This window comes from Perognathus longimembris, chromosome 14 (assembly GCF_023159225.1).
Source record: "Perognathus longimembris pacificus isolate PPM17 chromosome 14, ASM2315922v1, whole genome shotgun sequence".
Lineage (NCBI taxonomy): Eukaryota > Metazoa > Chordata > Mammalia > Rodentia > Heteromyidae > Perognathus > Perognathus longimembris.
Genome location: NC_063174.1, coordinates 49,694,023 through 49,718,656, shown reverse-complemented (window position 1 = coordinate 49,718,656; position 24,634 = coordinate 49,694,023). Strand labels below are relative to the sequence as shown.

The window sequence follows — 24,634 nt, the reverse complement described above, 5'->3', positions numbered from 1 at the left end:
GGGATACTTCAAAATTTTTTTTAATAAGCCAGGCTGGAATGTCTACTAATCCTTACTAAGGATTTAGCTGTACCATGTACGCTTCTAAACCCTGCTTGTGAGTCACCTCATCTAATCCCCATGGCAACCCATGAAGGTCATTTTGTCATGACTATCTTTATTGTACAAGGTCATGTATCTTTGCAATGTGGCACTGTAGGCAATCACATATCCCAAGGTGACTAAAGCCAGAGCCAAACTCCTGTCAATAACACTGGCTTCCTAAGTCCTGAGATTCAGAGAATTGCTCAAACTGTCTGACCTTGTACAGATTTTTTTAAAAAAATGAATGCTTTAAGGTTAAGTGGTTTCACAGAAATCAAGTATTTTTAAGTGGCATCAAAAAAAAAAACCCACAGAATTTAGTGTGTGCACAATCCTATTGGGGTTTTTTTGTTTGTTTGTTTGTTTTGGTTTTTGGTTGGTTGGTTGGTTCTAATGGGTGTGCTGGTATTAGGGCTTAAACTCAGGGTCTTGGAACAGTGTGCTTACTTTTTTGGTCAAGGCTAGTGCTCAAACACAAAGCCACATCTCCACTTCCAGCTCTTTGCTGGTTAAGTGGAGATAAAGAGTCTCCTGACCAAGCTGGCTTAGAACTCTGATTCTTAGATGTCAGCCTCCTGAGATTTAGGATTATAGGAGTGAGCCACTGGTACCCTATTACTAGTCCTACTGTACATTCCATAGTGCTTATACAATTCAATTTATATCATGGATTATTGGCACAAAGCTACACAAAACAGAGACATCTTCAGCATTCTGCCGTCTACGTTTTAACTTCCACTTTTATAATGTCTTAACTCTATAAGAGCTAAGAAAATAAAATGACATATAAAAGTGAAAATGTTAAGGCATAAAATAAATACAATTTCCAAAACCAATAAGGATTATGAGGAAAATAATGCACATTCAATTCTTTAACCTTCTCTTTAGCAATAATTGAATTAAGTCTCAATTATCTCATTAGACCCCATTGAACTCTTTAATAAATCTTTGCACCCTTCGAGAGCAGAACATTTTTACAGATTCACCTTTTCCAAGCGTGGATAACTTCTTCCATTCATTTATTAAAAAACTGAGTATCTAGTGGTAATCAATGAAATTCATACAGCACCAAGGTGGTTGTTAATCCTACTATGCAGAATACTCTAGGTCATAGCTTCTATTATTTATTATTCTTTATAAGAACTTTATAAAGTTTCAATATCTTCATTTTACAAGAGAGGCTTAGGTAAAATTTATAATTTCCTCAAGAATTCACAGTCAAGCAAGAGAGGTGAGTTTCAAATCTATTCCACAGAGTTCCAGTACTGATGCTGGAGAAGATGGCATGCCCAACATACCATCTTCTAAAGTCACGTTTGGATTTGTTAGGAGACACACATTACAATTAACTTCCTCTCATTAAATAGGAAAAAATAAGGACACTACTACTATCATTTAAGTTTTAATGAGTTAAGTCCAAGAATGGTATGAAGAATGAAATGTTTGGGATTTTTATTGTTGTTTTTAAAGGAAATCACAATAAATACTACTTGGAGAAGGCTAAGAATTGCTAAACACTAAAAAGGAAATGCTGAATGGTTGTTCTACCATGGAACATGCCTGGGAATTAATCAAGTTTCTCCACTACCTTTCTTATTTCCTAATCTTTTCGGATGCTCTCATCTTTTTCTCTTACTTCGATGATAATGAAGTGAAGCAAATTACAAAGTTTCACATATATCACCTGTCACTCTACCATTAGCAAGGTACTGTTCATTTCCAAGAAAAAAAAGGACATGGGATTTGAAGATGACATCCTTCATCTTCATGACAATAGTTTTGAATTAAAAACAATAACAAGTGTATGTATTCAAAGAAATTGCATTAATGATGATTTCTCCATATGTAATTGCGGAACAGGAGGGGGAAAAGAAAGCCCACTTGTTTATGTACTTGTCATTAGGAGACTAAATTTAAACTCAACCACCCACATAATGATTCTCACTATTGAAGACCAATGTTGTTGAGATTTTCCTAGAAGTCTTTCAGATTTGCAAAGTATATTTTATTAGGAGATCCAATCTTTCACATACAGAATATTATCAAGTATAAGCTCTAATGACCATTTGTTGTTGTTATTGTGTTGTGTGTGTATGTTAATTGTATTTCATAGATGTTCCTTTACCTTCTGACATGGAGCTTTGAGTTTGGGGATGAACATCTAAACTCAAGTTGAAATAAAGGCTAACAGAACATAGACATGCTATTCAAGCACAAATTAAGGAAGTCACTAGAGTAAAATTGTTTCATGTTAGTGGAGTTTGGATGTGTAAACCACTTTATATCTTTAGATGTTGTTAACATCATGTAGAAAAAGAAATAAAGAAATAACATTAGTTACCCAATTATAATTACATTGATTCTGCATATAAAATGAAATAAAATGTGTCCCAGATCACATTGTATTTTCCAGAGAGAGATCTGGAAGGAATTTATTCACTTGATTTGCTTTTTTGACTTTTCTCACATTGCTAGTCTACCTGTTCTCTAATAATCATCCTCTTGGGTTGCCTCAAAGGACAGATTCATTCTTAGAAGCTCTTACTCTGTAAATATTTCTTTGTCAAAACATTCGCCATCTTATCTCCACAGAATATATGAATGTTGCTATTTTCTCACTTATACTGACAAGCCGAAATTTAGTAGAAAAATTTTTCTTTTCTACTTTTGATAAGTCAGATTCCTTTACAGCCAGTTATTTTAGGTTATTTTTAATTTCTTTCTCACGTCTTTGATATCCACTATTTTGGGGTAATGAGACTGTTAAACCATTTTTTCCAGAAAGAGAATTTTTTGTGTGATTTTGTGGGGGGGTTCTTTTTGTTTGTTTATTAAGAGTGTGTCGTAGGGCTGGGACTATGGCCTACTGATAAAGTGCTTTCCTCCTATACATGAAGTCCTGGGTTTGATTCCTCAGCACCACATATATGGAAAAAGCCAGGAATGGTGCTATGGGTCAAGAGGTAGAGTACTAGCCTTGAGCAAAAAGAAGTCAGGGGCAGTGTTCAGGCCCTGGGTTCAAGCCCCAGGACTGGCAAAAAAAAGGGGGGGAGGACCAGAAATGACCACGACAATGACTGTTTTCAGGATATAGTATGTTATTCTGCAGTCAAAACTAAATACAGGTAGGAAGAAATTAGGCAGGCATACTATGGCCCTGACAGAGAAATTCTTACAAAACTACCTTGTCTATGCAAGCAAAAGTATAAAAAACAATATAGCTCTTTGAACGGCAGTATTCATATTACTTCAAGTGTAAGGGCAAAAGGGAAATATGCTAATGTATCCTTTTATTTGATTTGTGACAAGTATCACAGAAGCTGTTCATTGTATTTAACACTCTTAGTTACAACATGAACATTGTGTTTTCTCTACAAAAGTATGCAATATTATATTTTCCACAACATCTATATGTTTTCTTCTTAGGCCCCAGAAGGCTGGAATCTATGGCTCCCCAAAATCACAGCATGATCTCTTTCAGAACAAATGGCCTCACCACTAATTTTACCTATCAAGCCATGGTTATAAGAATCCAGTTCAGTACAATCAAGTTCTAATGCCTCTGATTATTTTTATTTGCTTTTGCCTAGAGGCCTGGAAAGAGTACAGGTTTTACAAGTGTAAACAGAGGGCTCATGATGCATTTGGAATGTCCTACCTTCCTGTTTCCAAAGCAAAAGACCACATTGCTTTGAAAGGGCACTCCAATGAGGCTACAAATGAAGCCTCTTGTTAGATCATTTTATAAATCACATACATCAGAGTTATTTGTGCAGATTCTGTAAATACTAATTTGCTCACTAGTGAAATCTTGATGAAAACAAGCAGACCTAAGGAAGAACATAGCTTTCTATTGCAAGTTTCACAGAGGTAGGTTTAAGTCAGACACCTGAGTTCAATTCTGATCCTCAGACAGTAGCACATAGCTTCTTGTCATGAATAAGCTCACAGTCAGACAGCAAGAGGAAGAGCATTTTGTGAGATTGTATGCACAAGTGGAGACAAGACTATGACAAAGATAAAAGTAAGAGCATTCTTTCCATTTATTTCAGAAGAGAGGAAGAGTAACTTGATTCGGATAAATTAGCCAGAGTGTCAGAAAGAAGAACTTGAGTGTCTAAATCAGGAGTATTGATTGGACCTCACAAGTAACAGAGAGCGATGTTAGTGACAGGGAATAGGAAAAGAGTTATGTGATGAGCATGGAGGAAAGGGGAAGAGAAAAGGAAGGGGATGTGCATGTGGGCTGCACTTCACTAACCACATGGAACCAGTATGGTCCCAAAAAAGGACTGCATTGGATTTTTTGTTCTATTTTTTATTTGTTTCTCTGTGTTTTTTTTGTTTGTTTGTTTCATACCAAATGGCATGATGGAAGGGATAAAGAGGAGGGGTGAAGATAATTCAAAGTAGTGGTCTTTGGTAGTATATGTTACTGAGTAACAGAAATGTGAACTGAGGATTTGAGTAACTCTATTCAGAAGGGATAGCTCTGCCTAAAACATACTAATATTGAGCTCCTAAAAATACAAGTGAGTGCAGCACACAGAGGGGAGCAACGAGAAAACACCATGCCCTAGATTGATCTTGGACAGGTGCACACGGTTCAGTCACACCAGGCCGCCATCCCAGGTGTGTTCAAGCTTCATTTACATGGCCTGATTATTTCTCACTGTAAGCTATAAGTAGAAGTTTTCATTCAATATTGCAGCACCACATCCACATAATTTACCAAAGGGACAAATACACATGGTGCCTCCAGAGGGTCTGACAGCTGGGTTGATTGCACAGCCACTTCCCACATGGCTCCTAGTGTCTAAGAAACACCATTAATGAGACCTTCTAGATTGACCCAGGTCCAAAATAACCCACAGTATCCTCATGACAACAGAGATAGGAACACACACACACACACACACACACACACACACACACACACACACACAAAATTTCCTGCCCCAAGAAATGAAAGTATTAAATATTGTATCACATAATTTCAGCAGTATTAATATACATATGCAAATAGCACAAGCAAATACCTGATGGATCTTAAAGATGAATGTATCAGCAGAAAATCAAATGGAGAGGTTAAAAATTCAGTTCAACAGGGTAAAGACTTGAAAGCTTGTGCTATACTTATTTTCAAATCAACATGGAACAAGCCTTTCCCAGCCAAACTCTGGTGATTTTTTCATCCAATAAAAGTCTACTGCCTGAGCAATTACATAGATTTAGAAAAGTATCGAGAATCTCGCCTATTTATAACACAGTCAATTCCCCTTTATTCCAAGGCTCTCAGGCTCTTAACTTTATGCTATTAGCTGTCCTCTGGACACTTCATTGTCCATTATCACCTCCAGGGGGAAAAGAGGTGAATTTCAAATCAATCCATTTAAGTATTTATTAGCAGTGTGAATAAAAGGCCAAGGGAAAGAATGGAAAGTTTTCTCTACAATTAACAATATCCTTAATCACCGAGTTTTATCCATCGAACTGTATTATTGTATAAGGTATACTAAAAGTTATCATATTTTATCACCACTATTCCCATTTTCCATAAATGTGAGACTTGAGAATCTTTATCCACTCCTAAATGTCAAAGACAGCTAGGGCATCAGTGGCGCACACCTATAATCCCAGCTACTTAGGAGGCTGAGATCTGAGGATGGTGGTTCAAAGCTAGCCTGGGCAGAAATGTCTGTGAAGTAGAGATGTGGCTCAAGTAGTAAGGAGAGTGCTAACTTTTGAGCTCAAAAACTCAGGGACAGGCTCAGAATTCAATCACAGTGATCACCCTTCCTCACCCCCAAAAATGCCAAAGACCACAGTATGATTTCTTAGATAATGTCTTATTTTTAAAAATCACATAAATAAGCTGAGCCATTGGTTAGTAGCTCCTTTGTGCTCACTGAACTGAGTTCTTGATTTTTAAGCCAAGGACAAATAAATTTCAAGTTAATTTTGGAAATTACACAGTTCTTGCTTCTCCTATAAAGATACCAGCAACTGTAAAATAAATTCGGCCACCCAGGACAACTCTACTTTAGTTTTCCTGTGTGCAAAATAGAGCTAATTAGAAATGTTAATCATCACAACCTGCTTTACAATAGTTCTGTGATGATTTAAATGTGATAGCGTACACAAAATACATAAGCAGCACTCTGAAGAAAAAAAAAACTACCTACAATCGATACCATTATTGTTAACTATTATCACTGTTGATATTATTATTGATCCTCTGGATAAGAATGTGGCCTTGCTAACATTCAGTGTAACTCTAGAATCAGAAGAGTCCATTGCTTCTAAACAATCTCCTGTATTAGCATTACAATATCTGGAGTGGTATAAGCCACAGTGGTAAAAAACTGTCAACCTAAAAGCCCTTATTTTCCACTAAATGACAAAGTATTCATAACACATAGAAAGCCTAGGAGAAATCAAAGGCCAAGGAATGAACATATCAAAAATGAATTTCATCCACTTCCACTCATTCAACCACTGAAAATTTTGCTGGAAAGTAAGAGAGGAAACTATGAAATGTTTAAAGTATACAAAAAGATACACTATCTGTACACATCTCTGCCTATCAATTTCTAATCCACCACGAAAGTAGCAAAGCAATATACGAATTGTCTTTCAGCCCATAAGAAAGACCTAAAGCCCACCTTCTGAAAACATCATGATTAAAAATTAAATCATATTATACTATATAAGTCTAGAATTTCTCTTAACCGTTGCATGGCCTTTTGCTGTATTTAATGCACAACTAATGAAGAATAAGTAGATCCTGTCTTGTGAAGACAAAGTGATTATGAAATTGTGATTTGAAATGTCTAATCTTCTTTTCTCCCCTTTAATGGACCAAGCATGGCTCCTCACAAAAGACCATCAGGAAAGAATATACCTAAGATAAAATATATAATATAAAGACAAAATAATTTTCAAAAAAGAAGAAATACACAAATTTTTGCAAGTTCTTTTCCTGATCCTCTTTAAATTTTCCAGGGCAAACATGCAACATTAATGCTGGCTGGAAGCCCAATGGCTCACATCTGTATTCCTAGCTATTCAGGAGGCTGAGATTTGATGACTGAAATTCGAAGTTGGCACAGGCAGAATATCCATGAGACTCTTGCCTCCAATTAATTATCAAAAAGCCAGAAGTGGAGTTGTGACTCACGTGGTAGAATGCCAGCCTTAAGTGAAAAAGCTAGAAACAGCTCACAGGTCTTACCCAGTAATGGCACCAAAATAAGAATAAACCAATTTTTCTGTCTATGGAAAAATAAAATCCACATCTGGTGTACATCAACTTTACTGACAGTCTTACTAAGTGTCTAGGAAATTTATGTCTTCTTTAAGCAGATCTATGCAGTATAGCATCTGAATTACCTTATACATAATTGAGCAACTTAGATGCTGTTCAAAGTTGGGTTAAATTGGAGGCGTTTTCCTGACAAACCTGCTTAGGAAAAGGCAGGAATGTGCTTGTGTTTCTTTTTATTGGGCAACAAATCTATGGCGGTGGGGGCGGGGGGGAGTACCACTGTGGAAAGAGTCCTTCACTACACTTTGAAGATAATCTTGTCTCTGAAAATCAGCTGGGGCAATCTCACACACATCCATTCAATTAACTGTATGTAGAACCTGTACTGGGCACTTTTGCTAGCATCAGGGAGACAGAATGAATGAGCCACAGTCCCTAGAGTCCACTGAGAGAGAGACAAAGGTAGAAGCAGACACATTATAATACAACTGGGACCAGGAAGCAACAAAAGTTTAAACAAAATGCTACAAATGCCCAGAGGGGAAAAGTGATTAATTCTAACCAGGATGGAAAGTGAGATCAATGTAGGAATTAAAAGAAAAGACTTTGCTACATGGAGAATGAGCACTTAATTATTCAGGTAATGGATAAATAGCTTGAACAGGGCTCAGTTTTGGGGGTTTTCTAATTTTATTTTATTGTAAAATTGATGAACAGAGGGGTTATAGTTACATAAGTAAGGCAATGAGCACATTACTTTTCAAACAGTGTTATCCTCTCCCTCCTTTTCAAGTCCTCATTCCCCCAACCCCCACTCCCTTTTCCCTCACACCAAGTTGTAAAGTTCATTTCCAACACAGTGTCTAGTGAGTATCACTGTTGCATTGGTTCATCCTTTGTCCCACTGTTTCTGTAATTCCCCTTCCCTTCCCCAAATCAGATAAATTTATACACATGAACAAAGAGTACTGGAATCAGAAAAAGTGACTGCAGGGAATAAACCAGAGGGGGGTGGGGGTGGGGGGGAAAGAAAAACAAAAGAAAAAAGAAATAACTGTAAACATTGTGCTAAAAGGAAGCAAAAGAAAAACTCTTGTTTCCATATCATGGAGTTCATTTTCATTAGCATCATTTTGTATGGTCATATGTCCATAGCTACTGGGCTACTGTGATCTTCTCTTAGGACTATCCTAGGTATACACTAATTATTATAAATGAGGGAAACCATGGTACCTATGCTTTTTTGGGTCTGGCTTACTTCATGTAAAGTGGCTCGGATTTTGAGAAAGCTGTACCTTGATATATTTACAACTTCACTGCAAAGAATAGATGCTTGAGATCATTGTCTTCCCTGCTGGTTGGAGATCCAAATGAGTCTTGACGCCATGACAGCAGAGTATTTGCCGCAGACATTATCTAGAGGAACAGAGTATCCAAGAGGTAGATGACAACAATTCAATGGGTTATATGGTGTGTGTGTGTGTGTGTGTGTGTGTGTGTGTGTGTGTGTGTGTGTGTAAGAGAGAGGGGGGGAATTAATTAACTGGGAACACCAAGAACAGGATTAATGATGGTTAGGAGATGACAATGGTAAGGAGGCCACATAGATCATGACACCCAAGGCTGAACCCTGCTCCCTGGTCCTTTCCATGTTCTTTCCTAGAAGAGTAAACTTAAATGGGACAATATTTCATAAATGGGAAAAATATGTACACACATACCCTTAGATATTCCCAACTGATTCACAATTTGGTGGATTATAAGACTACTGAATTTGTGTCCAAAAAAATCCAAAAATATTCCACTCCAGTCATTTCCAATCACAGAACTTTTGAGAAGCCACATACCCAGGCTCTAGCTAACTTTTACTGCATCTAAATCTCCAGGACTCTAGTCCCAGATATGTGAATTTTTAGTCAGTCCCTTCATTAGATTTAAATAACTGAGTCCAGTTTGGAAAAGAGTGACTATAGGCCACCCATCAGACTTCTTCATGAACAGGGGAAAGGTCTGGTTTGAAAGTGTATCCTGAGTGACTAGCACAAAATAGTATGGTGCTGGCAACAGGATAAGGTTTTAACTTCCGTCCAATCCTCAGTTACAGCCTCCTGAATCCAATGGATTCTGCTTATCATTCCTTGGAGATGGAGATTATTAGTCTGGAGTTTTAAATTCCCTTGCTGTCAGCACTCCTGGAGTTGTTCTTTCTCTATTTGGGTAAAAAAAAAAAAAAACAGATATTTTTTCAAAACCATTTCCCAAAGAATTTTGATCTTACATTTGCTGAAGTAGCAAAACAAGGACTTACTGTTTTATGTTGGGCTGAATGTTGGTTCTGAAGCTACTTATTAATATGTTAACAGCTTATAAAGTGTTCTCTGGTGCCTGCTTCAAAATGTTCCAATTTGATTAATTACATGTATTTATATTACATTATATATTATGTGGTCTTCAAAGGAAAAGCTACTGTGCTTCCCAACTTTGGGTTGTGGGGCATGTCTAACATCCTGTTAAATACAACTTTACTTTCCTGAGTCAATAAATCTACAGATTCATCCAGTAAGTGAATCTGTGTAAAGTATTGTATATGCATGTAAGAAAAACTATGGTGAAAGACTTTTAAACTACTAGCATACACTGAAGAAAAAAAAGAGGCACGCTGAGAGAGAGAGAGATGCTAAATAGAGAATGCTATGCACGATTGGAGGTACTAGTGGGAAGGGAAAATGGAAGGATGAAAGAGAAAGAATATGGTCAAAATATGTTTGAGAAGTGGAGAATAATGGTGTGGGGGAGTAATGAATGTGGATGTGACTGAACAAGAAACTTTGTGTACAAACAGAGAGATGCCAAGAAGAACCATTCTCTAGTACAACTAACTTATGATATTTTTTTAAAGTGAGGGGGAAAGCAATCAGTTCACTATTCACAATGTTAAGAAACAGAAAATTTCAACTGCAGACTAGAATGCAGAAATTGTATGCTATGCATGTAACTAGAATAGCACCTATGAGATTCCAACACCTATCATGATACAAGCAAGGGAGAAACATCTCTACTACCAACAAGATAAGCAAGAAGCACAGTAATGATTTCCATGTGACTCTTCTACAGTAACATATTTTCATGACTGCCAAGCATCGTGCATGAAGTGAATTGTGTGAAGCAAGTGTTTAAAATAAATTTAATAATTTAAATAAAAATAAGCTCTACCCCTTGGCATCACCATGACACCCACTACTCTGTCCCAATCTTGACTTCTTATGTGAGTAGTTGGGCACATTCTTATGGATCAGAAAAACTCTCTCTTGCCAAAGGTATTGGCTTGCAGTGATGTAAAAGCGTCCAAGATAGACAAGATCCAGCTCAACACACTTTCTGCTTTTGCTAAACTGAGACAAGTCTTGTTTGTGTCTTCTTTGTTCATTGACCTCCAACTCTTACACCATTATCCTACACTGCATATCACTAGCTATGGACTCCCTTTGTCCGTGCTTAAAATATTTATTTCCCTTGCTGTCTTTTGACTGTTCTATTATATGAGTAAATAACAAAACCTTGTGAAAGAGGCTAAATCATGATCAAGGGGTGAAAAGACTTATTTGGATTCTGGAGAAAGGGAAAAATACTTTTAGAAGGTAAAATGTAGCATAATGTAATAGATATAATTCTGAAGGCAGAAGGAAGGATCTGAAGTTATCATTTATTAAGCTCAACTTGGTGCCAGAGCAGGTGAGCATTTTACCAAGTTGTAGCCATCCTCTGAAGAATAGCTTTTCAAGTAAAACATGTTTTTCCATATTTTCTTTTACATTTTTTCCTCCTCCCACCCTCTACCCAAGCCCTACACTCTGAGAATGAAACTCCAAAGCTTTGCACATGCTAAAAAGCATAAATGGAACTCTACTACGGAGCTACATTCACAAACTTTCCCATTTTCTACTTAAGGTGACAAACATTGAAAGTTAAAATTGGCCCTGTTTATTAAATTCGCATGTAACAAAGCTAGCATTAGAATCTGAGAGGATCCCTATCAGAGTCCTTCCCTCCCTCCCTCCTTCCTTCCTTGTTTCCTTCTTCCCTCCCTCCCTCCCTTCCTCCCTCTCTTCCTTCCTTCCTTCTTTCCTTCCTTGCTTTGTTTCTTTCTCTTTTTTTTCTAAAACTACATAATACTTAGTACACTTCTCATTGTTACATGTACTGTCACTTGTCATATATAAGACTGCAATGCAGTGAGGTTCTGTGTCACCATCTCCCCTCACAAGTCTTGGAATCCTTAGTGCAGGACACTTGAGCCACCTGTGTTTGGATACTTGAGTCATCCTGGCAGTTGATGTCTGTAAGTTACCATTTAGAAGTGCTAGGTGAACATTTTTCATCATACACCGTGACCTTCTTCTTCCAAAGGAAAATATTTCTTTCATGAGGAACAGGCCACTCTCTCTCTCACACACACACACAAAAACAACAACAACACTATTTCTGTTGGCATTTTGCTTTATTGTGTATACTTTTGTTAAGAGGAAAATCTTAATTAAAAGTTAAGCCAGAGAAGGGCTGGGATGCAGCTTGGTGGCAAAACGCTTGCCTAGCAAGTGCAACACCTGGGTTTGAAGAAGAAAAGACAAAATACACACACACACACAAAACAAACAAACAAACAAACAAAAAACAACTGTGGCCAAGTACCAGTGGCCACAGCTACTCTATAAGCTGAGATCCTCAGATCTCAGTTTGAAGCCAGCAAGCACAGGAAAGTTTTTTTTAATACTCTTATCTAAAGTAAGTCAGAAGTAGAGGTGCGCCTCAAGTGGTGGAGAATGAGTCTTGCACAGAAAAATTTAAGGGACAGTGCTCATGCCCTGAGTTCATGCTTCAGTCCTTGCACACACGCACATGCATGTGTGTGCATGCACACACACACAGCATCTATTTATCTATTTGATAGGCAGATATAGATAGATAGATACATATCTATATGTACCTCTAGAGATAGATTATATAGATATATAAATAATAAAGTTTATATATATATATATGAGACAGTTATTTTATTATGCCATGAAGATGAGAGCTAAGTTGAGAACATCTAGTTTTGGTGCCTATAGAACTTTCTCTTCTTCTCTATTGATATCTAAGACAAATTTGTTGCAATATTTCCAAGCTTCACAAAAACATATGCTAAATGACAAAAATGTACAGAACTTCTTATTCGATTTTTCAACTCTTCAGGTCATCAAAAAAGAACAATTCATCTTAAAATACTACCATTATTTCATTTCACATTGCCAAAACAAAATGATGCTTAAGTTCACTTTGTCAACTAAAGCATTTATCTTTGGACAAGCACTCTTTCAATACACTACAAAAGTAGTAATCAATTTGAAAAGTATAAGTTTCAGAACTTTAGAAAATAGAAAACCATAATGGAAACAACATTAAGTACAAAGTCAATACTAAAACTCGGGAATGAAATATTCATTCTGACCAAATATCACTAACAACATCAATCTATAAAATAGTTCACCAGTACATACATTGTTGAAGTCTTCAGTGAAGCACCACTGAAACAAGCGTTAACCTTTGCAAGAGCAAACAGGTAAACGAATTAGCAAAGTGAAATAAACATAATCACTTTTTTTTTTTTTTTTTTGCCAGTCCTGGGGCTTGGACTCAGGGCTTCAGAGTGAGCACTGTCCCGGGTTTCTTTTTGCTCAAGACTAGCACTCTGCCACTTGAGCCACAGCACCACTTCTGGCCGTTTTCTGTATATGTGGTGCTGGGGAATGAATTGAACCCAGGGCTTCGTGTATAAGAGGCAAGCACTCTTTGCCACTAGGCCATACCCCCAGCCCAGTTTTGGAACACATAAATATTTTAAGATTTGATCTAATTGTCCAAATATAATTGAAAAAAATATGTAATGGCAAAGAAACTTCCCCATGGACAACCACAGCTTCAGAATTATGTTAGTATTCATTCAGTGTTAACAAGCTAAGAAGATTTGTCCAAGTCATGCAAAAAAGTTTTTTGTACCAACCTGGCTAATTTTGTAAAATAAAATTTTGAAAACCATGATCTTTTCTATTAGTCACAGTACCTTTTGTAAAGGTAATGCTCACAGCTCAAGTTTTAACCCAGTGAGAGTCTGAAGCCATCTTATTTCAAGAAATGTCGATGGGTTCTTCCAGGAAAGATCTTCAATGGAATCCATTCATGATTCATCAGATCAGCAAGCCAAAGCTTCAAGGAAAAGTAAACTCTACTCACCCTAATTATTTCAGACCTTTGAAATGGATACTTACAACAGAATAAAACAAGCTCCAACAAAAGACAACCTATCCCTCAATGTATAGAGGAAAACAATAGTGCACAGAGCAAAAGACACTTCACAACTTTAGTGACATCACACTCATAAGAACAAAGGTTTCTGAAGGACAGGGTACTTTTTTTGGTTCTACTTAGCAAAATAAAACCTAGCCTCTCTTATTATATGGTGCTGTTCTTGGTTATTCTTAGTAAAATAAAACCTATCCTCTGTTACCACAGGGTACTCTTCTTAGTTGTTCTTAGTAAAATCAAACCTAGCATCTCTTTCCACAAGACTGGGACACAGTGCTCCACAGTATTGAGCTGAATAGTGCCCTTGAGGAGAAAATCACCATATTGATATCAAGGTATTTCCACATACATTAATCTTGTTTGACTCTTCATAAAGTCTGTTGAACACCAAAAAGAAGAAATTAGAGCTTTAGGAGTATAGGAAATTAAGCAATTTTTACAAGGTCAAATATAGAAGATGTGTTCCAATATAAAAATGCAGAATTTCTTTTCTTTCCTCGAAAACAGTTTCCTCTATTTCTCACTCTCTACCTTGGTGAAAGAACTAAATGCCCACATTATAAAATTACTCACAACATGAACCCTTGTTATCATATATAATGTTGGAGAGGTAGTGAAATGCTATTTTTTTTATCCGAAAGTATCCATGACTGCTATTGTTTGCTTGTTTGGTTGGCTTGGTTTTCTTACAACTGGTAGTAGTACTTATTCCAATCATTTGAAGTAAGTTCAGAAAGAATGACAATTCTAAACTACTGCTGAAGAATTCCATATGTATGTAATACATCAGTTCTCAGTAGCCTTTGCTATTTTGTGGATCTAGAAAGCCTTAGCTTCTAAGGCTTTCTTATACCAATTCACACAGGAAGTTGGGAGCAATCAATGAAATTATTTATGTGAGAAGCAAAAAATGTAAGGGCCAGGGAGCTAGGAACATATTTTGAAATCAAACTTTAAAAGAGCTCCCTGGAATCATCTATGAGAAGTAATTTTTCCAAATTCGTTCCTCAATATCTGGCCTACCCTCACGTATGATGCATAATACAATTCTTTTGATTACTTATTTCTTCTAGGCATTGGAGTTTACCCGTAAAATGGGAGAGGTAACTATCACAAAAGCTGTTTTGACACTGGATTCTCATGAAAGTGATACTCAGAGCCAGCTGGGGCTAAGAGTGACACCAGCATGTGAGGCTATTTCAGGACTCATTAGCATCTGATGTTTTCCATTCAGCCACAGGACTTCGGTGGACTTTGATGGACAGTCTATTCCTGAACTCATTTTACCAACCTCTTTTCTTTTCTCCCTGGGAAAGGTGGTTTCATGGGTTCTGAGGCCTTAATAGCATCTCTGAACTTTGGGACTTGGTATTTTCCAAGAGGTTTTGATTCAAAGGCCATTGGGTTCTTTAAAAGTTCACCGGAGAGAATATTTTATCTATACCTTGGAAGCTGTAATAGACACAACAGACATATAACAATCCGACCTGTGAACTGAGGAAAACAGATTATCTTTTTCTATGACTCTGCCACATTCTCCTACAAGAAACCTGGAAAGAAAAGTGATGAGGGGTGTGGGGGCGGAGGAGTGGGGAGAACTCAGTTTTAAATAACACCTAATGGTTAAGCAGTGCTAGAATTTTATTCCATGAATGCTTGCAAAAGTGGCAGAAATCTTTAACCACTAGGCTGCCAGACGGTAGAAAATGTCCTTAGGAAGGATTAGCAGAGTAACTGACCAGTATTTGAGAATCATGAATGTGGCCTTCTAACTTTTCACATATATACATATATACCTTTCTTTCTTGCAGATTGGTAACAGCCACACTGCTTTGTTCAGGCGACTGGGGACACATGGCACTCCACGCTTTTGCAGGCACACATCCCACAATAAATTAAGTTAGAGGTGGTATTTGAAAAATAAATAAATAACGGAGTTCCAATTCACTGCAAAGAGTACAGGAGGCTAGTAAGTGCGAGAGCCAGGGAGAGAAGGACTTCTTTTAGAAAGATGTTTTACAGGACTTTTTCTGCATCATTAACTCTTCTGGCATCCTGCACCTAGCATGATGAATTTCCCTAAAAAGTAGCTACTGTTTAATTTTAAATCACTTCAAAGAACCGCAGCAGAAAGAATCAAAGAAAACCCAAAAAGAGCAGTCCATGCAAAATTCGCCAAGGGATTAAAAAAAAAAAGCTACATGAAGGTTCTAACAGATTTTGGCTATGTACTCAAAATACCACTGATTATTTTTCTAATACAGTGTTTTACTGTTTCATGAAACTGAAGTAAGTCTCTGTATTCATCAGAACACAGGATATTATTATTACAATATTTGTGTCATAGCCCTTAAAAAAGGAACATACTTAAAACCTTGAAAAGAATCTCTGTCTGAAATGGCTAGGAGAGTATGTAATGTGTATGCTTCAATATAAATGGATACTTAATTAGAAATTGCTTAACAACACGTTGATACTTCTACTCCTATACCAAACATGTAGTTTTAGAAGAAAAATGTAATTTCATAAACCCAAAGAAATATGGAGGGCAGGAAAGGTAAAAAAAAAAAAGGTTGGCTGAGGTACTCTAATAGTTGTTTCATTTTAATAATAACAATAATTGGTCTTTAAAATGCTTTTTTAATAAAACCTACCCAAGTGAAAAGAAAAAAAAACTCCCAGAAAATTGCATCTCCCAAAATACCATACATCAAAAAGCATCTGGAACATGTCACATAATGGTATCCACCCACACAAGAAATTCAGCAAACTTGGTTCTCCATTATCATTTACAATAATCAACTGAAACTGATATTTCAATTTAAAAATACTTTTCAAGGACAAAAGTAGATTAGGAACTGGATTTTTAAAGTCTCTTTAGAAGGACCGTGTGTTTACAAATAGACTTCTGACATTCCACATCATCCTCAGTTCACAGGAGCCCCATGCTGAATTTAAAGACATACACAGAGCTAGTATGAATCTAGTTACTACATATATGTTTCTGGGCTAGTCTCAAGTTTCTCTTGTTATGCAAGCACTTAGGGGCAATAAAATTTCACTTACATGCAGCAGCAGAGTGAGACCCCAACAACAGTCATTTCAGGCAGTAGAGAGCACTGGCATTCTATTTATGTTGATCACATTATCAACGCTATATGGAATAATCATTTGAGGGACTTTCTATTAGCCCTTTACATCTTTATTACTGTTAGGAAATATCACTATCCACATGGAGCTCTAAGAATAAAATAAAAGAAAATGACAAAATCTGAAGCAGTCAGAAAGATCTGTCTTGCGGTGGTCCCGCCCCCTCCACACATAGGCACATACATCATTATAGGCTCTGATGAGAGGGAAGAGAAACAATGATAATTCACTTCTCACAGATAGAGGTCACTAATGGACTGAATTTAAATCACTGTGGTAGAAAACCACAAAGTTATTAAAGCAATCTAGTGAAAAATGAACTTGAATTAAAACTAAAAAGATTCACAATGAGGATGATGATCCAAAAGGTGTGACCAGAATAGAAATAACATGACCTGAATAGAAAGAATGCTCCATCACCTTGACCTTTCTTGAATATTCTAAAGGAAGATGAAACCCAAAAGCATTTGGGAACCCTTGGTCATTTCTTTTCTTTTTAACTTCAGATGCTTCTGGTCTTAGAGGCAAGCAATTCTTTCTTTTCTTGTAAAGTCCAGAGCCAGAGTCAAACTCAATTAGATGCTCAGAGACTCTATAGAAGAAGGCTCCTGGATTTGGACACAAGAGCCTTCCTTGAAACCACAGTTTCAAAACTGGGAAAATGTATGGTTGCTTTAGGAAGATGTGTCTAAATTCTAAATAAAATTCTCCAGCAGGCCAGAATATAAATGTAACAGGCCTCAGAGAAGGTTCAAATTAGATCCAGCCGGTCAAAGTCAAACTGGGATAAGATCACATCATCTGAAAGTTAGCATACAGGAAAATTCATGAGTGCCTTGGGAAGCCCAGGGTAGCTCAGCATGGAGTCATTTGGGAATCTACTTTCTTTGGTTAAAAGCATCCCCTGGAATTTCTGAAAGAGTAGTGAAACTACGGAAGTGTTAAAACATGAACACTTTCAGGGGGAAAAAAAGCCTAACATTGCTCCATACTAAGTCTGTAATAGGTTCTGCTACAGTACAGCACGTCCAATTCCTTTTACAATTTCGTGTACCTCCTGGCAGAGACATGGAATAATGTTTGAAATCACATCTTCCAACCTCCTCCAGTCCCAGATATTTGCAACTCAACATGACAGTGTGGTGTTGCACTGTCATCTGTGATTGTTAAAAAAAAAAAAACCCTTAAAAAGGTTTAACCCTCTCCTGTTTCAGGCTTTCTGAGGAGAGAAACAAGAAAAGTTGCATTTTCAGAATGAATAATGCTGGGCCAAAGGAGCAACTTGCCTTGATATGCGTATTATCCAAAGATTGATCCTTTTCTAACATGGTGGCAGGGTGATCATATATATAATATGTATATATATATATATATATATATATATATATATATGAAGCTGGTACGAATGCTTAGAGATTCGATTAATAAATAATAGTGATCCAGTTCTCACATTCTAGATACTGACCTAAAACGTTACAATCACATTGCAACAAATGCCAATCCAGCATTCCATTTACCTCAAAAAGGTTTGAGGAATGCTTTCTCTGGAGATTTAGTAAGGTCATACCAGTTTAGCTTAAAGAGGATCTCCATCCACATATGGAAAATAGCCTTTCTATGAGCTTTAGGCTGGAGAAAGTTAGACATAATAAATTTCCCCGTAAGCCTGTTCCCGAGTGGACATGCTCCAGAGCTCCCTGAGCCCCTGTATGATTGAAGAGCCTCTAGCTGAATGGGGAGAGCGGTGGCTCCCTTTTAAAAGAGGCTTTGCATAGCAAATGCAGCCTGTAAAGAAATCTAATCAGCACCTTGCACCCCGGCTTACAGCATTTAAGGGGATCGGTGCCTCGCACTCACATGATTAGCTTGCTGTAAGCTGTACAGGAGATCCCTTCCATCAAAATTAATCAAAAGCTCTTGGAGACTGTTTGCCATTCTTGGGGGGGGGGGGGGTGTGTGCAAGAGGACTTTCCGGGTAAAATTAATCATCCTTATCAGGTGAGAGACAATGGCAGCCCTAAAATGTTGAGCTGCTTCAAAACTCAAAACTCTGTGGGGAGGTGTGTGAAGGGGACACCTTGGGAGGGGGTGGCAGGGGCCTTTTAATCTAAGAGTGAACGGCTGCTATTTTCTTAGTCTAACTAAATCTGCTGTTGAGGAAATATATCTCTCCCCCAGCCTCAGCCCTCGCGTGCGCTCACACCCAGCGCAACCGCTCTCACTTCCCGGGCACTACCAAGCTACCAGGCTAAGGAAAAATAAATAAATAAATAATCTGCCTTCCTGTAACACCCCTAACCCTCGGCCCCATCACACACACACACACACACACACACACACACACACACACACACACGGGGGGGGAGGGAAAGAGAGAGGATTTCAAAATCACCTCACCATTTCATCCCAACCCCTTAAAATAAACCTGACTTCTAAAGTTCCCATTTTATGAAGCCAGAGGGTGAAAGGAGGAGAGCTAGGAGGACCAGAGAAAGAGGGTGGGGGTGGGGGGTGGGGGGAGTTCAGGGATGTCAGAAGGGAGAAAGCCATTTTCCCCTAGGCTTGCAGTATTCATACCCCTCCACACCTTTGTGGGGTCCCAAGTCCCGAGCCAGCTACAATGAAACAGCCAAGTGAGAAGAGGTTCAAATCATTCAATAAATCTACCCATTTCTATTCAATGGGGGTGAGAGACCGAGGGAGGGCAGATGAGTGTAATCCATCAATCATTTTCCCCCTGGATCTAAGCTTACTAAAAAGTCTTTGAATTCCTCTTCCGAATTTGCTAGGAGCCATCAAGGAGAAGGCACCAGCTGGGGCCCGGGGTCCTCATCCACTCGTGGGGTGGGGGGGGGGGCTCGCCTGCCCCCGCAGCTGCCGACCGAGCCCCGAGAAGCTCCCCGGGCCTTTCTAAGCTTTGCCCTCATCCCTACGATCTTGAACTTCGCCTTCCCCTTTCCGCAGCTCCCCACCAAAGGCTTTTTAAGAGGCAGCGAGAGGCTGCGTGCGGGGAGGAAAAGTTAGGGGCGCGCGTTACCTGAGAAGGTTCTGGAGGTCTCCTTCCAGCCCCGGTGGTAATTCCGCTCAGCGTAGTGCCTTCCCCGAGATACAAACTTTTGTTAGGTCCTCGGGGTGGCGGCGGCGGCGGCGATGGTGGTGGCTGCTGGAGCCAAGCCCGGTCGCTTGCAGCAGCAGCAACGTTGGGGCGCAGGGGAGCGGAAGCCGGAGCCTCGGAGCGGTGCGCGTCTCCCCGCAGCCAGCCGGCGCCCGGGCGCCCCGCTCGCCTCGCTCGCTCTCGCCGAAGTCCCCTACGGAGCCGCGGCATCGTCTCCCCCCGTCCTCCGCCACCTCCGACTGCAGGGCTGGGGCATGCCACTTTCTCTCCGCTCGCTCTCTCGCTCGCTGGCTCGCTCCGGCGGCCGCAGCTCCCGCCTCCTCTCTCTCCGCCTGGGTCTCCTCTTCTCCGTCTCAGTCCAGCCAACAACGAACCCCGAAAGAAGTAGGGCGAGTAAGGGAAGGCGGTGCAAAGCCCAGCTGGGACGCCTCGTGGTGAGGACTGAGGAGACCGGGGATCGGCGGGAGTGCGAGGTGGGGCGCTCCCGGGAGACCCCCGGAGTGTGGAGCGGGCTGAGCGCGGCGGGCAGAGCTGTGCGGGCTGCGCTGGGGGCGGGCTGGCGGGCGCGGGGCTCGCTCCAAGTGCGCCCACCCCGACCGGCTTTGAAGGCGGCTCAGCCCAAACTGCTGCCCCAATCCAAGGCGACCGGGCTAATGTAGGCGCCGAGGTCCCCACCCCCACCCCCCCTGACACCCCCGGGAGATGTTTACAGTAATGAATTCGCAGGATCGCCTCCGCCGCTCCCGCGCTCCTCCGCGCCCTCCCTCCGTCCCTCGCACTCTGGCGCGCTCTGCTCCTGGAAGCCCTCTTTCTTCCCCCCCCCTCCCATTGCTCCCTCCCTCCCTCCCTCGTGGAGTCCCGCCCACTTTTTTCTGGTTTCAAGAATGCTGGGGAGGAGCGGCTAAGACCCGAGGCTTTCCAAGAGGCAAAGTCAGACAGATTTTTTAACCCTGTCCTCACTGGAGAGAGTTACAGGGTCCTAGCCCTGTGGATGCCACCTGAACAAGACCACTCAGTCCTCTCAGGGCTGCCCGCCCCCGACCGCTAAGAAATAAGGCTCCCCCCAGAATCCTGAAATAGATTTCCCTCCTTGTCTGTCTGAAATACTTGCAGGAAAGGAGGATCTATTCCTTAAACTCCAAGACTCGGAGAAATGATGGAAATGTGTGAGATTAGAGGGTAAAAATATAGGAAGTCTCTCAACCAAAATGGCGTTATTTCAAAGGCAGGCATTCTTGATGATGTGCTCACCTCCTTACCCATCCAAATTCCCTCCTCCCAGACCTTCTGAAATAAAGTTTAATTGAGGAAAGAACCCAAATTTGCATGTGATCATTTTAAACACCTTCATTTTTCCTATCCTGGGATGCTATGGTAAGAACATTTGTTCAATAGATCACTTGTCCTCAGGGATTGCAATTGACAGCCAACAATTTGAGATCCAAACATTTGGGAAACAGAATGGACAGGTAAAGAAGGCCAATCGGTATAGAGGGAACGTTTCTACTCTAAAATCTCTGCAAAGATTAAGGAATAAAATAAAAGCGCAGGCACGGGTCTGTTTCTTGGCGTGGGGTTATGGTTTGTTCCTCCTGCTTCCAGTAAGTTGCTATCCTGTTTGAATCCCTCCAAAGAGAGGCTGCATCTGAACAGAAGAGGGAGAAAGAGCCCAAGGCAAGCGTTGTGGTGAGCGGAAATTCACTGCTGGTGGGGCCAGAAGATATACCAGCAAGGGGCCAGCAAGTTTAAAATCAGCCCCTTGGCCCAACACTCTTGGGATTCACTCAAGTCTTGGAGTTAGAGAGAGAGAGAGAGAGAGAGAGAGAGAGAGAGAGAGAGAGAGAGAGAGAGAGAGAGAGAGAGAGAGAGGAGAGGAGAGGGAGAGAGAGAGAGGAGAGGAGAGGGAGAGGGAGAGGGAGAGGGAGAGGGAGAGAGAGAGAGAGAGAGAGAGAGAGAGAGAGAGAGAGAGAGAGAGAGAGAGAGAGAGAGAGAGAGAGAGAGAGAGAGAGAGAGACCAGGGGCAAAGTCTGCGCCTGGCTGGAGACGATTTCCTGACACACCCCGGGGTCCTGAGTTCAAAGCCTGAGTCATTTGGCACCACTTTCGTATTTTTATTTCCTTCGCATCCCTGTTGTGTCTACCTCCTTCTGAACGCCTAGCCTAAGTCATGTTAAGATTCAGAAAAGCGACGGATCCGTCTCCCAAGCAAAGCATGAATCCACCCAGACACGCGAGTTTACAGACGCTCACACGTGCGCACATGCTCACTGGAGTTCACCAGGGCTTGCCTCTGTTCCTATTACATTATGCAAACCTGACTAGGAGGAAAACGCGCGCGTGCGTGTGTGTATGTTATGCGTTTGTATGTGTATGTCCGTGTGCGCGTGTGAGTGTACACATGCGCTCAGGGCAGGCCTATCTCCATGTAGATAGATACGTGTTTGTCTCCGATATCAAAGGACAGGGCATCTGACAAAGATCCAGAGAAAGATGGAGCGAGCAGAGCGCTGATGGGGGCGCTAATCACAGACCAATAGACTCTGAGTGCCATCTTGCTGGGAGGTTCCAGGAACAAAACACGCTAGTGATGACAGCAGGGGTGGCTTCAGCCTACACCAGCAAATTGCCTTGGCCCGAGCCTCTTGCCTGTTCGCAGGGTTTTCCAGACACCAACTGTGGGTGTGTCCTGCCTGCCTGCCAGCCTAGATGGTGCCGGCTCTCTTCCCTGCTTAGTTCCCCTATCTTGATCATCACCCGGATGGTGAAAGAGAGATGACCACACCAGCCCTTAAAATACCAGGGGCAGTCCTGGACTGGTCAGCCTGGCAGAGGGATCTTTTTCCGGGAACCCCGCTCCCATCATCCCCCCCCCCCACCCGGTGGGACTTGCGGCAGCTAACTAGGTCCTTCTCTCGTTACTCTGCCTCTGTCCCAATCTCTGTATTCAGCTTCGGGGGGCGTTAGTGGATGACTCCTGGTGTCCCTGCGCCCCAAGTGCGAGGCGCCCCGGACAAGATCGCGATTCAGCCTGGGTTCTAAGCCTCTTGGCCACCCCCCTCTAGCTCACTAGCAAAGCGCAATGGCCCCAGCTCAGTGACTGCTGGACCTAGGAAGGACTGGCAGAGCTGGAGAAGGACTTGGTTTTGGAAAACACGCGCGCGCGCACGCACGCACACACGCTCAACTCCAAGAGAAATGAACTGGTGTCCAAATCTAGTCTCTAATATAGAGCCTGGATTTTTTGCGGGGAGGGGGGGTCCAGTTTGACATATTACCGCTAGATAATAACACTGGTGGTATTCAAAGCTGCTGGGGACGGGCGGTTGTTACTTGAGGAAGTTAGGATTCATTATGGACTCCCGGAAAGCTTAGAGGCTAAGAAAGTCTCCATTTAAAACCAGTTTCTAACAGGCAAGAAAATCGGCGTGTTTTTTTTTTTTTTTTCAAGCCCAGAGCTCAGTTTCAAAACTCCTTAGAGGAGGTGAATGGGACCTTCAGGGTAATGTCCCTAGAAAGTCTGGGTGCACCTAGGCAGCTAATATTCTTTCTGAGTAAAAAGAACACGCACCGGCGTGGCCACCCCTACATGACTAGAATAGACATCCCCACATATCATGGTGTCCACTGAGCAACAGCTTAGGACGATGACAAGAAACTTCACCCGGCACCACTGTCCCTTTTACCTGGCAGGCGAGTCTCCTCCACACGCGCTCATCCGAATCCGACTGGGTCTGGGAGGTGGAGAGGGAAGAAGCTGACGCGGTACAAGCGGGGCTCCCGGGGCATGGTATTGTTTTAGGGGTCTCCGCCAAGGTCCCTCTTGCCCATCGTTGAGAACTGCCGCCCGGGTCCTGGGGCTCGGTGGTGGACGCGAAGGCTGGCCAGGAGTTGCGTTGTCTAGCCGCTGCTGGACTTCCGGGATGGACGATCAGAGAGGCACCTGGGGTGCGTGGAAGCCCAGCAGGTCGGTGCAGCGATTGCGGCCACGGGATGTTATCTCTGAGCCCTAGCTCTTCCGCGGTGACAAAGAATGATGTCCAACTCCTGAATTGACGGCGACAGGTTTCGAACAGACAACTAGAGAGACAAGTAGACAGTATGATCTTTTTCCCCTCCCCCTAGCCTCTCCCTCCTACCAGGGAGGGAACTAACTTAACCCTGTGTGCACCTTGAGCTCCCTAGAGAAGCTGGAATTCACCAGGAAACCGCAGGCAGCCGTTCCCGGGGCCAGAGCTTTGTTCACGTGCATTTCCAGTGGGTGTGTTGCTGTCTAGAGGCACTGGTATGGCCCAATGCCAGTGGTGGGATGGGAGAAAGAGCCTGAGCGTTCCATCTGGATCAGACTCAGCCATACAGTCTATTTTTTTTCCCTTGCCTCTAGTTACAGGATTTACTGAAGTTGCCAGCAAATAATAGTATTATTATTATTATTATTATTATTATTATTATTATTATTGGGCTTCTTTATCTCCCTGTCCTCTGTATTACTTCTTGTCCTAGCTGCTACTTTGAAGACTTGCAAATCTATGTCTCTGACCAGGTTTTTGGTGTTGTTTCCCCCCACCCCCAAACTGTATTAGACAGGAAGGCAGCACCTACCTACTCATGCCAATTTAAATGAAACCATCAGGAAGGGGGCTTCCCACCTGTCTATCTAGGAAGCACAGGTTAGCCAA

General features: G+C 41.2%; 1 protein-coding gene across 4 annotated transcripts in view; it reads right to left on the bottom strand.

Moving 5' to 3' along the window:
- Flrt2 (fibronectin leucine rich transmembrane protein 2) overlaps positions 1 to 24,040 on the bottom strand; it is a 93,442-nt gene extending 69,402 nt beyond the window's left edge. For 2 of the 4 annotated variants that reach the window (XM_048362932.1, XM_048362930.1), the window contains exon 1: positions 19,881 to 20,723. The gene's annotated coding sequence lies outside the window, so the exon portion shown is untranslated. Of the gene's footprint in view, positions 1 to 8,646; positions 9,008 to 19,880; positions 20,724 to 23,641 lie in introns of those variants that run through there. The other 2 variants (XM_048362931.1, XM_048362933.1) reach the window with 2 other exon arrangements.
- Positions 24,041 to 24,634: the final 594 nt, after the last annotated feature.